The sequence below is a fragment of the Malania oleifera genome, chromosome 7 (assembly GCF_029873635.1).
Source record: "Malania oleifera isolate guangnan ecotype guangnan chromosome 7, ASM2987363v1, whole genome shotgun sequence".
Taxonomy (NCBI): Eukaryota; Viridiplantae; Streptophyta; class Magnoliopsida; order Santalales; family Ximeniaceae; genus Malania; species Malania oleifera.
The window spans coordinates 87380143-87398190 of NC_080423.1; positions in this window are offsets into that span (position 1 = coordinate 87380143).

The window sequence follows — 18048 nt, forward strand, 5'->3', positions numbered from 1 at the left end:
ACTTTTGTCGATTGCTCCTATGGATGTAGACATTGCCAAACCACGTAATTCTTTGTATTGTTGTTCTTGCTTTAATATATACTCTGTGTGTGTGTGTTCCATATTTATTCTTCATTACTGCTGTGTTTAAATTCCACTCTACAATTCCGAGTTTGTTCACAACACATTCAATTTTTAGTGTGAATCAAGCTAGACTACAATTACAAAACCAAGCAATAGTACTTTTTGAAAATTTTGTATATTCCAAAACTTTCAAATGAAAAACATAGAAACACAAAAATGCATTTACTAAGTCTGCAAATCATAAACACAAAATCTCCACTACTAACCAACTATAAGAAAATTTTTCAATAATAGTAATAAGAAAAGAAACAACAAAAGAGGAGAAAATTTCACTGATGATTGAAACTAAAAAGGAAATGACAATCGCTCAAAAAATAATATGTACCCTTTACCGTAGGGAATTTGATGTTGCTAATGAAAAACAATTGAAGAGTATTTAAGCAATGAGAGATTGCAAGTATTCTTGAATCTAAATTCAAGATTCAAAATCCAAGAATATTGAAAAAAAAAAAAAAAGATTTCTCAATCCATAAAATCTTTATTACTTCATCATGATTTTTGGACTGAATATAAGAAGAATCCTTGAATTTGTTTCGGTCTTTGGGAGAAAAAAAAAAAAAAGGAAAAGAAAGGAAGTTCAGAGAGGGAATCTATTTGGTTGGTGAGAAAACAAACCAAAAAGGAAAGAACAGAATAAGAAAAATGAAAGAAATATAAGAAAAAAGAAAAGAAAACAAAAAGAAACTTTTAGAAGTAGAAGTAAATGTTGGCGTGAGTTGTGAGAGATTAATGCATGAGCTGAGAGAGATTTATTTTTTAGCTATAGATGTAAATCCTTAATTGCCGTGATATCTGTATTACCAAAATAGGATAGGATTTTTTTCTATTTAAATGTATTCTACCAATGTAAAAAAAATATTGGAGAGAAAATAAATCATTGTAGAGTTAACTGCAAAATTAACATGATATCAGAGCAAGGTCGTAGGACCTCAACTCCAATTATCCAGTGAATTTGTTTGCCACCAGCTCCGTTACCGCACCGACGAAGGAACCACTAGACGATGACGAAGGAACTACCAGCCCTCGTCTAGACGACGACGACGAAGGAACTGCCGGCCTAGTTACTACCAACGACAGACATCCTGGTATCTTGTCTAAAACCTTTTTGATTTGCCCTCCAAACCGGCCTAAGAACATTCCTGATTTTCCTCGATGGCACCAAGATTGTGAACAACACGTCTGATCTTTAGACGCTTCGGTGACCTCAGCTCTTCGCCATCGCAGGCCACTAGATCACCGCCATCGTTGTCGCGACCACGCCTTGTTGCCGATCTCTCTAACGACTCTCTTTCCCCTTTGACGCAACGATGATCTCATCATCATCACTGGAACACAAACTATTCACCAGCGTCTTCAAATTATTTGCAGCAACACCTTGGTACACCATTAGGTTTGATCATGAAAAAGGTCTGCTCCATCTTCGCCTGGTACTTCTCTTTCGCGAATTGAGAGTCGACTTCTGTAGCTTGAAGTACGAAATAGAGCAGAGGGCGTGGGGCACTGTCTCTACTAAGTAATTGGGCAGTCATGTGATTGGTTCCATACCAGTTTGCAAAGTTGGAGTGTAGGAAAGGAAGCGTGGTCATATGGGACTGTGAGAAACATTACTCGACAGTAGTGTTGTCACTGTTGCACGCTTCTTGTTTTTTTGTGTTCACGTTGGTTTTTTATTTGGGAAAATTTTCTTAACAGCTGCACACTCTCCCTCCATGGCTAATAAATATTTCCATACCTATGAATCTCTGCCTTCCTCCACCCTAGCTGAGTTGACCATAAAAATGAAAGAAGTTTTGAACAAAGCTTCGATCCCAATCTAGACCACTGATACTCCTATTGCACAGATCGGTATCAAGTTGGATGATGACCTTTGGTCACAGGTTGTTGAGATATATGTCTTTGGAAAAGAAAAACTAGGCTATATCAACGGCGATTGTCCAATGCCTCCGTAATTTGATCCATCCTTTCGAAAAATAGCATATCGATAATGCTATTGCCAAAGGATGGTTGGTAAATTCTATGGATCTGGCACTCATTGAAAATTTCATCTGATTTCCCCCCTGCAAAATCAGTCCGAGATGCCATTACTATGACTTATTTTGATGGCAGCGATACTTCTCAATTCTACCAACTCCGATGACGTGTGGCTTGTCTGCGACTAGCTGGAGGCTCTCTTAAGAAGTCCTACATCAAACTACAAGGACTCTGGCGGGAAATAGATTTCCGCCATCCGAATCCGATGGAATGTGCCACCGACATCCATCACTACAACAACATACTCCAAGAGGATTGTGTTTACACCTTCCTTGATGGTCTTGATCGATGATCACCTAGACAACATCAGTATCAATGTGCTTCAGATGTGCCCATTTCCTTCCATCGAGCAAGCTTATGCTCATGTTCATAGGGAGGCTCTTTGACAGGCAGCAATGAATGCTGCCAACTTTTATAATACCTCTAGCGCGATTTTGGCCACCAAGGGGCTGAACTAAGTTTAGCCACCTCACCCTTTGCTGTGATCTCCAACCAGCTCACTGGAAAATCCACTACAACCTCTAAGTCATTAACTATTCCTGGTGGAACGAAATGCTCCTGTTGTAGCAACGAGCATCACACAAGTGAGAATTTTTTTAAAAATTTGGCTATCCTGATTGGTGGTATGTGTTGCAGGCAAAGAAAAAGAAGGACTCAGTGGGTGCAAACACGGGTAAGGTGGTTGTAGTGTCAGTCGAACCCCACCTCTCCTTGATTCCCCAGGCCGAGTCTTCTCAAAATGCGGAATTTGCCCCAAATATAGGTAACTTTGGTTCTAGTTTAGTTATCTCCTCTTGTGATATTGATTGTGGTGCCTTGCTTCTTAACTCCGGAGCCACATACCACATGACTTTTGTAGCTACTAATTTTGCTATGACATCTCCACCATGGCACACTAGTGTTGCAAATGCTAATGGGGGTGTCTCTCCGGTCACAAAGGCCAGATCTGTGTCTTTGTCTCCTTCCCTCCAATTATTGAATACGTTAATTGTTCCATCGCTTTCGCATAAATTACTATTTGTTAGTCAAATTACTACAAAATTAAATTGTGCTGTCCTAATTTATCCTACATTTTGTCTTCTTCAGGATATTCTCACCAAGGAGATAATTGGGCGTGGTAGTAAAAGGGGGGTCTTTACTACATGGAAGACGTTAGTGTGGGTCATGCTCATCACATATAGAGTGATAGGAAGGAACAACAAATCTGGCTATGGCATCGATGTTTGGGGCATCCAAATTTTAGTTATTTGAAACATTTATTAGCTGATCTTTTCCCTAATGTGGTGTTGTCGGACCTTAAATGTAATACCTTCATTTTAGTAAAAAGTCATTGTACTTCATATCCGCTAAGTATGACTAAAAACACTATTCCCTTTGCTTTAGTTCCTTCTCCTATCTCTATTGGGTCTGGTGTTCGTTGGTTTGTTATTTTTGTTGACGATTGTACTCGTATGACTTGGCTTTACTTGATAACACATAAAATGAAGTGTTTATCCAAACGTAGTTTTCAGCGAAGCTACACATTCTCTACTCTAATAATGGTGGTGAGTATGTTAATTAGCACTTTCGCACCTATTTCAAACACCATGGACTTATTCATGAGACATTGTGTTCTCAAACTCCTTAGCAGAATGGCATAGCTGAGTGGAAGAACCACCATATTCTTGAAACTGCACGAGCTTTACTACATGGAGCTCATGTGTTGCCTCGACACTAGACTGATGCAGTGTCCACTGTCGCATATTTACTCAACAGACTACCCTCCAAAGTCTTAAATCTTAAGACTCCACTTTAGGTTTTGGCATCCTTTATCTCCCTACCCACAACCCTAATGCTTCCTCCATGAGTATTTGGGTGTGTGGCTTATGTGCATCTTTACAAAAATCAATGAACCAAATTGGATCTGTGTGCTTTTCGTTGTCTTTTCTTGGGCTATGCCGTGCACCACGAGGGATATCAGTGCTATGATCCCTTTACCTGAGGTATCTATGTCCACACAGGACAAACCAATCACACAACATAGATGTCCACACAGGACTGGTCCACACAGGACTAATCAAACCACACAGGTTACAAAACAAACACCTCGTTCATGGTAAATAAGTAAACAATCTCCTCATACCACTGCCAATGTTTACCACTCGATATAAACGTCCATATAAAGATCTCCTCATACCACTGCCAACGTTATATGACAATTATACCAGGTACGATATAATGACCTCCTCGTACCACTGCCAACGCTATATCGAAATTTACATGAACCACAATACAAGTTAACAGCAAACCAATCATTCAACGCATCCACAGTTCTACACAGTATACACAACATCAATATCTGCAATCAATCAGTGTAATCAACCAGGCATAAATCACAGCCAAACATTACTCGTAATCTCAATGATTCATCATTCCATAATGCTCACAATCATTTAATTACTATATATATCTATATATATATATATATATATATATAAAATCAGTATTTTCAATACCAGCATGTTTCAATAAATTATACCTGAATATGTAGAAATTATACCCGAAATTAGTCGTTTAAAATTATTAAAAAGCTATTATAAAATATTTCCCCTTACCTGCTCCTTGGGATTCCTTCCTAAAATCAACAAAACGAGACCTTGTAGTCCAAAAATTCCAAATTCCTCAAATCTTAAAAAAATACCCATATAATACATCCTAGGCTCCGAATACGTCAAAATAATAATAAAACCTTAAATTATTTCACTTACCGTGGTTTTGGGATGTTTCCCAAACTTCTTAAATCGAAAATCTGCTCCGCCTATATTGTAGAGAATCTTCCTAGGAGTCTCGTAGTAGCTTTTGATCGTCAAACCGACGTAGGTTAGAGAGAGAATGTGAAGAAAATAAAATTTGTTCTGTTGAAAACTGATTTCTCTATATTTATAAGCAACTTGCCATATGACCTCCTCGACGAGACGTCTAGACTCGTCGATGAGCCCAAAAACACCACTCGTGGATGAGACCGGGAGCTTGTTGATGAAATTCAGGTATTCAAAACCCTCTCTCGGTAAACCCTTGTCGACGAGACAAGCATACTCGAAGACGAGGCTCTATAGGTTGCTCATCGATGAAAAAGTCCAACTCGTTGACAAACACCTGTTTCTTTCCTTTTAATAGTTCTTTTCCCTTTTCTTTTATTTTCCGTTTTCCCTTATTGTCCTTCTTATTATTTTAAATAGTGAAATTTTTTTGGGTCATTACATTCTCGCCCCCTTAAAAAGAATTTCGTCCTCGAAATTCGTTAATCACTATTTTCAAAATAAAAAAGTTAATTGCACACATTCATAAATTTCAACCAATCCAAACATATACAACACCGAATCATGCATAGCTAAACAAAATTAACATACATATTAACATAAACATATACCTGTTCCTTTAGTGTTTCCCTCCTCAAGTGTACCCAACATGTAGACACGTGCTGGGGCACCGCCGCTGTGAGGTATCAGGTTGTTTTTCTGGTTCTGATTTGGAGCTGGTGCATTATTCGATAGTTCTCGACATTCTCGGGCTATGTGACCATGTTTACCGCATCAGTAGCATACGACACCCGTACTCCAGCATTCTCCTCAATACCGCTGGTTACTTCTAGGGCAATGGGGCCGTGACGAATTGCCATGTCGTCCCCGATCATTCCTTTCTGACCCCTAGCCTATTGCATCTTTGTCTCCCCTCCACGACCCTTGTCTAACATTCATTTGGGAAAGAGGAGACGCAACCCTTTTCCTTCATTCTGATGCCTTTGTACCTCTCTGTGAAATCATGAATCTTCAGAAATGCAATATGCTCATGAATCCTATGATTCAGGCCCCTCTCAAACCACCTCACCTTTTGATATTCATCTGGAACCACAGAAGGTGCAAAATGAGATAGCTCTAGAAATTTAGCCGTATACTACTGAACAGTAAGACGCCCCTAAGTCATGTTGAAAAATTCCTCCACCTTCGTATTTCTGGTGGTAGCGGGAAAATATCGGTCGTAGAAGACCTTCTTGAAGCAACCCCAGGTCATCCCTATAGGTATCGCTCACTGTTCCTCCAACAATTTCATTGCATGCCATCATCGTTCAGCTTCTTCAGCCAGTTTGAAAGTGGCGAAAAGAACCTTTTTCTCCTCGGTGCAGTTCAATACCGCCAATATCTTTTTCATCTCTTGTATCCACATCTCAGCCTTAATTTGATCAGTACCATCCTAAAAAAACGAGGGTTTTAGACGAGTAAATTGATTATTTGTGCAACCCTGGTGCACCAGTGGATAGCTTGTTCCCCTGAAATCCCATCTCATTTCTTCCCTAACCTGACAAGTAATCCCTTGTAATAGTCGAGAGGTGTCAATCTTATCCTCGCTGGAAGCTCCCATTTTGCTTCCTCCTCTTTTATCCACGCCTTTGCCTCTAGGATCCATCCCTTTATATAAATATACAACAGAGGCAATTTAGAATCTCCACATCTTAATATACCTGACATAATCATATAACAAACAATCATTTTAATATCCATATCTGCCATTAACATCTAACATCCAATTATCTGTAATCATATTAACCTTCAAATTCAAATTCCAAATTTCAGTTTCTCTACTCAGAAACATCACCGTCAATGGATTTACCATAGTTTTTTGAAACTGTCAACTGATTTAAAAAATCACAGAAGTCTGTTAAAGAATTTCTGCCTCCAAGTTGCGAAACAAACTTAAACTCCCGTCAACACCCTAATCTACCCATTCCTGTCCCTATTCAACTCAAAGCTATACTTTGGTATTAATCCTCCTAAAGTCCACAAGACCGTTATGCTTTGATACCAACTGTAACGCCCTGGACTCATCACGTGGGGCCCCAAACGTTATGAGACCAACACGCGTCTCTAATACCATTCACACAACGAAAATAATAAAATAACCTCAATAAAGTATACCAGAGTTCTATATCTACACATACAGATCCATAATAATTACAACTACATTCTTGATATTTTCAACCCTTTGCAAGCGTGCTACTGGCTCGATGGACAAACTCAAGGAACTGCTTTGCCTCCTTTGCTTCGATGGAATGCTTGATTGCTTCCCCGGAATGACTGACTGAAGAAAAGGAACTAGCTTGGTTCGCTTGACTGCTAGCTTTGGCATGAGACCGTTGGGAAGGTTATTTGAAAGAAAGCTTTCAACTGGTGGATATTGATTAAAAGAAAGAAGGGGCTTGACTTGCACTCGCAATGATTGGACTTTGCGCAGGGTCAGATCGATCGAATGGAATGAATGGACAGCTACTGATACCTCAATAAAATATATATAACATAAAAACTAAAAACATATTCATTATGGTACCACTAACAAAACTACCTTGCCCTGGAGCTATCTAAGCTCGATCACCTAGATAACCTAAAAAGATTAAATCATCAACGGGGTGAGACACCTCTTAGTAAGGAAGAAATAGTTTATAACAATGTATGACTGAAGTGTTTAATATATAATTAAAATACCCATACAATCGCGTTCATAATCCATTAGTAGCCAAAATAACATGCTCATAATCACACCATGGTCAACGTATTTTTCATTTAATCACATGCCACATACATAAATATTTTACTGATAATTCCCGAGAATAGGGAAGTCTTCCTACCCATACAAGTAGATTCCCTCTACTCTAGTGCTAACACTGGGGCACTCACCTTTCTTAGTAAGCTCTCGAGTTATGTATCCAAGTAAAGTCACTGAGAATAGGGAAGGTCACCCGCCCATACAAGTGGCTTCCATCTACTCTGGTATTCACAAATAACTACTAGAGTACTTGCCTTTCTCAGCAAGTCTTCTGGTGGAGTAATCTACTTTACCATATATACTTAATTAATTAAAGTCACACACAGCCAACAATATCCGTTTCATGAAACCCCACACATATATGCATATCACAATCAATCCACATAAGATAATCATAAATTCTTCAATCATACCCACATAGGGTCTACATCCACACAATATGTATTCGTCCACACAGAATTCTAACACACACATCATACGTGTCCACACAGGACAAACCAATCACACTACATAGATGTCCACCCAAGACTAGTCCACACAGGACTAATCAAACCACACAGGTTACAAAACAAACACCCCGTTCATGGTAAATAAGTAAAAAACCTCCTCATACCACTGCCAATGTTTACCTCCCAATATAAACTCCCATATAACGACCTCCTCATACCACTGGCAACATTAGTATCTACAATCAATCAATGTAATCAGCCATGTAACACCCCAACCCTGAGGGGCCTGGGATATTAACTTTTTACTAGTGATATACAGCGGAAGCAAAATAAACTCAATTGTTATTAAACCAGAGCACTAATTATCCATATTACAATCACTTATTTCAAAAGAAGAAAATTACACAAACATAAATATCTGAAATCATACTAATATTCCTAATCAATCTTTATTTTTCTAATCCCCACCCGCATGCTTGCTAGGCTTGATTTCCAACATGCTCTTCAGAGTTATCTGAAATAAAAATATGATTTGAGTGAGACGATGCTCAGTAAGTAAATAAGATTATTATTAGTGTGTGGCCAAAATAAGCTTTTTTAAAAATTTCGTAAAACAATATTTAAAATTATAACTTCAAAACTGTCTCTAGAATAAATATAAATTTAAAAATTTCTGCATAAAACTTTTACCATCAACTATAACAGTAAAATTTTATAATCATATACTATAATTGTTAAATTAAACTTTTAACTTTAAAACTGTATAAATATTTAATGATAAATATACATATAATTTTCCTTATACGTTTTCTTTAGATCGTCATTTAAGCACTAGAATGATCATTTTCATGTAAATTTACACTTTTCCTTCAAATCATCAGTAACTTTGTACACGTAATTAAATATGTATATACATATATTATAAAAACCACCCTTAGGTCTGTTTGCCGTAAGTCATGTTTACCCCCATGACTGGGTTGTGCGGTCCGAAGACTGGACTTAGCTGGCTGGCCGACCAAACTAAATCAACGTACGTAAACTTTAAGTGAGATTTTCCTTATTAAGTCCTGGTCTGGAACCAGGTGTGCACTCAGGAGAAATCCACTAACATAAATAACCACTCTGTAAACAGTGTGGGTGCACTCTGATCCGTATAAACTTTAAGCTGCGGTACCGAACATCTGTAACTTTGAACTTGCTTTACCATAAAGGGTTTTAAAATCATCTTATTATAATTTATGTAATTTAAAATAATCTCGTGAAAATCTCATCTTTACTTATATTTTCATAAAAAATGTAACGTAGAAATAAACTCATGCCACACAATTTTTGTGTTAAAAATATATCTAATTTTATTTTTGAATAGAAATAAATGCTGAAAATTTACCCGAGGGGATTAGAACATTTCTTAACCCAAAAATAGATGCAAAGTATATTAAAAATAGAACTGGTATAATTAAATACGCGTAAAAATAAACTCATGGAAAGTTTGTGGAACTAATTAACATAATTGAAATTTAATTATAAAATAAACTCGGGTATAAATTTTAAATAAAAAAAACTAACATAATCAAAATTTACTTACCTTCTTCTTTTACCGCGTGCTACGAACACAACAACTATCTTTAAGAAATGAGATCAGAAAGAGTGGGTGAGTGAGAACTTACTCAAAATTCTCTCTCCACCACAAATTCTTTCACTCACTAATTCTTCTTTTCCTTGGAAAAATTGTTGTGAAAAATGAAGGTTGAGAGCTTCCTATTTATAGGAAAATTTTGGGGAAGAAATGAAATTTATAAAAGTGTGGGGAGATGGGTGAAATTATAATTTTTTTTTAAAATTAAAGAATGGGCAAGGGATGGGTAAGGTATGGGTTGAGTATGAGATGGGGATGGAGGCCATGTGGGAGTGCTTGCCACCATTCCCATTAAATAAATTTTTAATTAACTACTTACCTAATTAATTAATCAATTAGTTAATTAATTATTTTATTATTTTATTATTTTTCTTAATCATTATTATCATTATTATTATCATTGTTATTACTTTTAAACTATTTTTAGTATTTATTTATTTTATTATTTATTTTTGAATAAGAATTAAATTTAAATTTTGAAAACTCATGTGGGCCCCACACAACTTCGAGACCTGAATGGATCCTACGTAATTCGAATAACTCTTATACGATTTTATGCATCCTACATAACTTTAAGACTCGTGTAAACCTCCATACGGTTTCGGGACTCATGTGGGCCCCACACAGTCTTGTGGGCCCCGCATAGGATACCTATATTATTATTTTATCATATATTTTTACAAATTATATCGGTCAAAACATTATTTTATGTACTTATTTACGTATATAAACAGTGTCTTGTGACTCAGGGACTCATGTGGACCCCACATAGTCTTGTGGGCCCCACATATAATACCTATATTATTATCATCTTATTATGTATTTCTACAAATTATGTCTGTCAAAATACTATTTTATGTATATATACTTATTTACGTATACAAACAGTGTCTATCCTATTTATTTTATGAAATTTCATTTTGACTAGGCCGACCTCCAAGGAGCGACTGAGCCGCAATGGTCTCTGAGCACTCTCTTAGACAAGGTTTTTCTTAGGCATCAAACATGGAATCAAGGATCCTACAGAAAAATACTTCTGTATTGATACTAACTTAATGACCATTTTTATTATTTTATTATTATTGTACTTTAATCATATTATATTTTTGGGTCATCACAAGCCAGGCAGAAATCACAGCCAAGCATTACTCGCAATCTTAATGATTCATCATTCCACAATGCTCATAATCATTTAATTAACAAGAATGGTTTCTTCCACACGATTTTTCCTAATATAATATAATATATATATATATATATATATATATATATATAATCAGTATTTTCAATACCAGCATGTTTTAGAAAATTATACCTGAATATGTAGAAATTATACCTGAAATTAGTCTTTTAAAATTATTAAAAAGCTATTATAAAATATTTCCCCTTACCTGCTTCTCGGGATTCGTGCCTAAAATCAACAAAACGAGACCCTATAGTACAAAAATTCAAAATTCCTCAAATCTCAAAAAAATACCCATATAATACATCCTAGGCTCCAAATACCTCAAAATAATAATAAAACCTTAAATTATTTCACTTACCGTGGTTTTGAGATTTTTCCCAAACTTCTCAAATCGAAAATCTGCTTTACCTATATTGCAGAGAATCTTCCCAAGAGTCTTGTGGTAACTTCCGATCGTTGAACCGAGCTAAATCCGACTCGAAATCAAAGAAAGAAGGCAATGGAGTTGTGGGTTAGAGAGAGAAAATGAAGAAAATAAAATTTCCTCCGCTAAAAATAGATTTCTCCCTATTTATAAGCAACTTGCCACGTGGCCTCGTCAACGAGACGTCTGGACTCATCGACGAGCCCAAGAACACCACTCGTGGACGAGACCGGGAGCTCATGAATGAAATTTAGGTTTTTAAAACCCTCTCTCGGTAAACCCTCATTGACGAGACAATCATACTCGTCAACGAGGCTTTGTAGGTTGCTCGTTGACGAGAAGTCTAACTCGTCGACAAGTGTCTGTTTATTTCCTTTTAATAGTTCTTTTCCCTTTTCTTCCATTTTCCATTTTCCCTTATTATCCTTCTTATTATTTTAAATAGTCAAAATTTTCCAAGTCGTTACACTTGCAAACCCATCTCTTAAGAATATCTCTGAGGTAAGCACCCTAGACATGCCTTCAAATACAAGTGACTTGAATGCTCTTGCTGGATGTACATTACCTTTCATGGAAAATCGTGGCAAGCCACCAAATAGATACTCTCATGATATTGATGAACGATGATCAAAGTATCCAATTGCAAACTACGTGTCTATCAGGAGATTATCCGAACCCCTCAGAGTATTTGTGACGCCCCGATTTTCGTACATTTTTTTTAACATCCATAATAAATAATTTACACATTATCGACAACATCCATAAATCGGCCACATCAACAACCCTACTACCTTTCATACAACCTGACCCGCATTGGGTACTGGGTAAAAAGTCATTTTATTTATAAAACCTAACAGCGGAAGATAATACATGCTTAACAACCAGAATACAATATTCAGAGTGTCAACATACATATACAAATACATCACCATCCCATACTCAAAAACAACTAAACTCTAGGGGAATTACACCTCCCATAGTTCAAAATTCACCCTGTGTGTCAGGATCTTAGCTCCCTAAGGTCTCAGAGCTCTATCGCCTGACCTATCTCTATTTCCTGAAAAATTTAGATAATTTGAGTGAGACACATCTCAGTAAGAAGGAATAAATTATTTATAGTGTATGGCTATATGAGTTCAGTTATAATACACTTAATTTTCAAATCAACATTTCATCTAAGAAAAATATACTAATAAATATATTCTCATAATCATATAGATATACAACACAAGCTTTAATAAGCTTTAAAACCATTTCTCAAATTCAATGATTTCCAACACATATTTACCCGCGAAGTTCCTGAGAATAGAGAAGATTACCCATCTATACAGGTAGTTTCCCTCTACCCTAACACGTTATGCTACTAGGAATGACCACATCTGATACCTATCAGGGCACTCACTTTACTCAGTAAGCCCCCAGGCGGAGAGTTTCACTTCGCCCCAATTATTTCTTTTATAAGACACACTCTTTCATTTCTCATAATCATTTCCCATTCTAACTCATTACATATCTATGTATACATAAATTCATATTTATGTACTTTACATAATACAATAGATCAAATAATTCCAACTCTCAACACATTCATGATTTTCATACTGAGCATACCTTCCCAACGACATCAATAGGAACCTTACAACACAATTTCCATACTGAGCATACCTCCCTAATGACATCAGTAAGAACTTCACCACATAATTTCCATACTGAGCTTACCTCCCCAACGACATCAGTAGGAACTTCACAACACAATTTCCATACTGAGCTTACCTCCCCAACGACATCAGTAGGAACTTCATTACACAATTTTCATACTGAGCATACCTTCCCAACGGCATCAGTATGAGCGTCACACACACAATCTTCCTATTGAGCATACCTCCCCAACGGCATCAATATGTACTTCACACACACCATCTCCATACTAAGTATACCTCCCCAACGACATCAGTAGGAAAGGAATACCACCTGCCCGAAATTATTATGCGGTATTGGCATATCATCAATCATATATTAGTATATACGTTTTAGAATTCACGTTCTCATTTTCACATTTCAATATTTCCATATCAATATACATCATTAATCTCATATCAGTATATCTCAGTTCATTTCAACATAAATGTTCTCATCATTTTCTGTGCACATTTCATCATCTCATACTAGTATATATCGTGTTTCACATATTTCAATATTTTGCAAAAACTCATTTTTCATGCAAATCAGTTTTATTCACATATAAATACCATATTTCATTAGTTTCCACTAATCATAACAATAATTCTCATTTCAATATTTTCTCAAAAATTACTCATCGTTATATTTCACATTTTCCAATACATGTCGTGTGCCACACAGTTTTCATCTAATATTCACAATATATTAATTTTACACTCCAAAATATCACAATTTAATATTACTCAAATGCCACACAATTTATCTAATATTTATATCACAATAACTTTCAGGCAAAATACCACATGCTCATTTTCACATATTAATTCAAATAGTAATTCTAAAAATATTGCTATAATTTATTCCCCTTACTTGGTTTACTGAGAGTCTCGTTAACAACCAGATCCTACGCCGTTGGCGTCCGAAACTCAACTCCTGTAATTTGCATTTTTTCCAGATTAATTAACCTATTTTCCTAAAATAATACCCATCTAACCTTTCCTAGGTTTCATATACCTCAAATTAACATTTAAACTAACATTTAATAGTCCCACTTAATTTTTTAAATTATGCCTGCGGGTCTCAAAATTACACCCGCGGAGCTCACCCGGACCCTAAATTTCAGAAATCCTACTTCAATCCCAGATGCTCAATATTTTAGCATTTCTAAATTAATACTAATTAATTAAAAATAAGCCCCCTTAATAATCCCCATATCCCAAATTTGGGGTTATGCCTATGACGACCCCACGAGAATTCTGTTTTGTTAGACTTATAGAGAATTACCCCTAGATTCTTGTGGTGGTGTCCGATCGTCGATTGAGCTTATAATTTGTAAGAAATTGAGGAAAAATGAGAAATTAGCTTACTCTAGGAGATACGCCTACGCCGCTCCTACCACTAATCCGCTCCAGTAGAAATGACAGCAGTGGAGAATGGAGTCCAGCGGTATCTTCTGATTTTCGATCGGGTAAGAATCCATAACGGAACTAAGGAGAGAAGGAGAGAGAATGAGAGGAGAGAGAGAATGACTGAAAGGGGGGGGGGGTGGCGCAGCTTCCTTCCTTTTTACATTTTTTCCTTTGAAATCCTCCTGAAGGAAGCTTAAGGAGGATTGACATAATAATAATAATAATAATAATAATAATAATAATAATAATAATAATAATAATAATAATAATAATATATTTTATTAATGAAAATAAAAATAAAAATAAATTATAATAATTTTTTTAAATTTAATTAACTAATTAATTAATTATTTATTTATTTATTTATTTTTTGGAATCACTCCACTAATCTTGTATAGCCATTTTTGGGGTTATTACAACATTCGTGCATGTACTTTCCTTAAGTCAAGTTCTAGCTGGAAATTAGGAAGCCTTGTCTGATCCAAAAAGGACCCAGGCAATAAAGGAAGAAATGGAGGCACTACTAAAGAATGACACATGGACCGTAGTTCTGCTACCTGAAGGGAAGAAAGCAGTAGGATGCAAATGGGTATTTTCCATCAAACACAAGGCAGATGGATCGGTTGAAAGGTACAAAGCAAGACTGGTGGCAAAAGGCTATACACAGACATATGGGGTAGACTACCAAGAGACTTTTTCACCAATTGTGAAATTGAGCACTGTAAGGATATTTTTATCTCTAGAAGCTAACCTTGACTGGCCATTAGATCAATTTGATGTAAAAAAATGTCTTTCTACATGGCGATCTTGAAGAAGAAGTGTACATGGACCTTCCTTTGGGCTACATAGCATCCACTGAAACCAAGGTCGTGTGCAAATTGTAACGAGCACTATATGGATTAAAAGAATCGCCGTGGGCATGGTTTGGGCGATTTAGTCTCGCAATGAGGAAATATAGATTCAAGTAAAGCAACTTAGACCATACATTGTTCCTGAAGCACAAATTGGGCAAGGTAATCGTGTTGATAGTATATGTGGATGACATGATTATCACAGAAGATCATGAAGAAGAAATATCCAGATTACAGAAGGAGTTGGCCACTGAATTTGAGATGAAGAACTTGGGAGGACTCAAGTACTTTTTGGGAATTGAAGTTGCCAAGTCCAAACAAGGAATATTTCTTTCCCAAAGGAAGTATGTGTTGGATGTATTAACTGAGGTAGGAATGTTGGAGTGCAAACCAGTGGATACTCCAATTGTCCAAAACCACAAACTTGGAGAATACTTAGATCAAGTACCAATGGATAAAGGGAGGTACCAAAGGTTAGTTGACAAACTTATATACCTCTCACATACTCGTCTAGACATTGCATATGCTGTAAGCGTAATTAGCCAATTCATGCATAATCCTAGTGAAGATCATATGGATGCTGATTACGTGTTAAAGTTGCATAATTAGGCATTTAAAATCATGCATTAAAGATTATAATTTTAATTAAATGTCTTATTATGTTTAGTATTTCAACATTGAGCTTAAATTACAATATTTGATTTTTATTTGATAATTTATGAATTTTTACACTTAATTATTCCAGGGCTTTCTTGGACATTTAAAGGAGAATAAAAAAAATATATTGTGAAGCCTTGCAAAATCTAGTGAAGCCCATGCACGTGAAGAAGGCCGTGTCAGGGAATGGAGCCTTGATTACGCGCCAAAGTTGCGTAATTAGACATTTAAAATTCATGTATTTAAGATCATAATTTTAATTAAATATCTGATTTTGTCTAATATTTTAATCATTGAGCTCACCCGATAATTTTAAGATAATTACCCTATTTGTTGCCGAACATTTATGGACTCGCGTGTTTTATTATTGCAGGATAATTTTTGGACATTAAATTTGAAATTAGAATGTACGCGAACTATGTTCGTGGAGAGCCGTGTACGTGAGTTGGAGTCCAAATCAAGACCGTGAGCATCCGGGATTTTCATGAACATTTAAAGGATAATTTTCAGAAGTCGTGCCATGCACGCAAAGAGATGCCGTTTTCGACACTATTTCGTAATTTGTGCGTAACTCTTTCATCCAACCTTCAATTCAGATAATTCAAGATGCGGTAGAAAGTTAAGAGAACCCTCTACAACTTTAATGTTTTACATTTTGAGAAATACTGAATGCATCAAGGTCGAAATCAGATGTCAAGTTACCATACGATATTATTATGGACTATTTCGATATTATTTCGTAATCTAGGCATAACTTTTTCATCCGAACTCTGATCGAAATGATTTAAAATGTTGTCGAAATATTAGGAAATTTTATACAACTTTCGTGTTTTAAATTTTGAGAGTTAGAGGCTGTAGGAATGTCAAAATTGTGCTTGTGCATGGAAAAATAAAAAAAAGAGAAGAAGAAGAAACAAAAAAAGAAAATAAATAAAAATAATTAAATTGGGCCAGGTCTTGATATGACCCAACCATGCAAAGAACAAAGAGGCACTGTTCTTCTTTGCTGGGTGGCAGAATTGAAATTAAAGGAGAAAGAAAAGAAAAGAAAAGAAAGGGGAAAAGTCAATAATGGGGGCTGCGCTTGCAGTGGGTAAGCCGTGAGGTCTAATGCATTGTCTAAAAAGAAATTGATTTTGGGGGGAGCAAATTGAAAAGTCAATAGTGGGCGTTGGGCTCACGGGCTGTATGGAATTGAAAAACAAAGCAAGAGGTGAGCTGGGCTTGGAATTGAAGGTGTATGGGCTGTTATGTGACCCATGCATGCGGCCCATGCGTGAGGAGAGCTGGGGAGGCCCTGCGCAGAGGGAAGAAAAATAGGGTTTCACTTTTTAGAGAAGGGAGGCCGCACCACACACACGGGGTTTTGAAATTTTTTTTGGGAGAAACAGGGAGGCCGAACTGGGGGCTGAAAAATATTCTTTTAACGGCTTTCTTTCGGCTTCCAAAGGGGAATCTTTCTTGTGGTTTTCTCACGATGGGCTGTGCGGGATTGAAAAGAAGATACGAGCAGCAGCCGTAGAAGAGACGCAACACACGAACAGTAAAGGAGAGTTGGGGACACTTAGAAAATTAAAATCTTTTCGGAATCAAAAGACTGCGAGTGACGGCAGTGCTTGGGGTATTCATGGCACGCGACGACGGTGCTATGGATATTGATTTTTCTTCTACTCTCCAAATAAAGAATGCATGGTGAAATCTTATATGTTTGATTTAATTTTCGGAATGAACTAATTTTTGTATTATAGGAAAACGATGTAACCCAGTTTTGAACTATGCTTGCTCTTCGATGTTAATCTGAAGTAATTTTCTTTAATATTTGTTTGAGTTATTCTGCACTTAATGCTTTTAATTAACTGGCCATAATTAGACGATGTTGGTCTTGTAATTCGCTACCGAAAGGGGGAATTATAGGATAGATCTGGGATAATTCAGCGTAGGTGAATGTAAAAATTGAAAGACTTGTATGAGCTTGCATAGCATTAAAAAAATCGACGGTCTTATTGCGTTCTTGCGTTATTAATT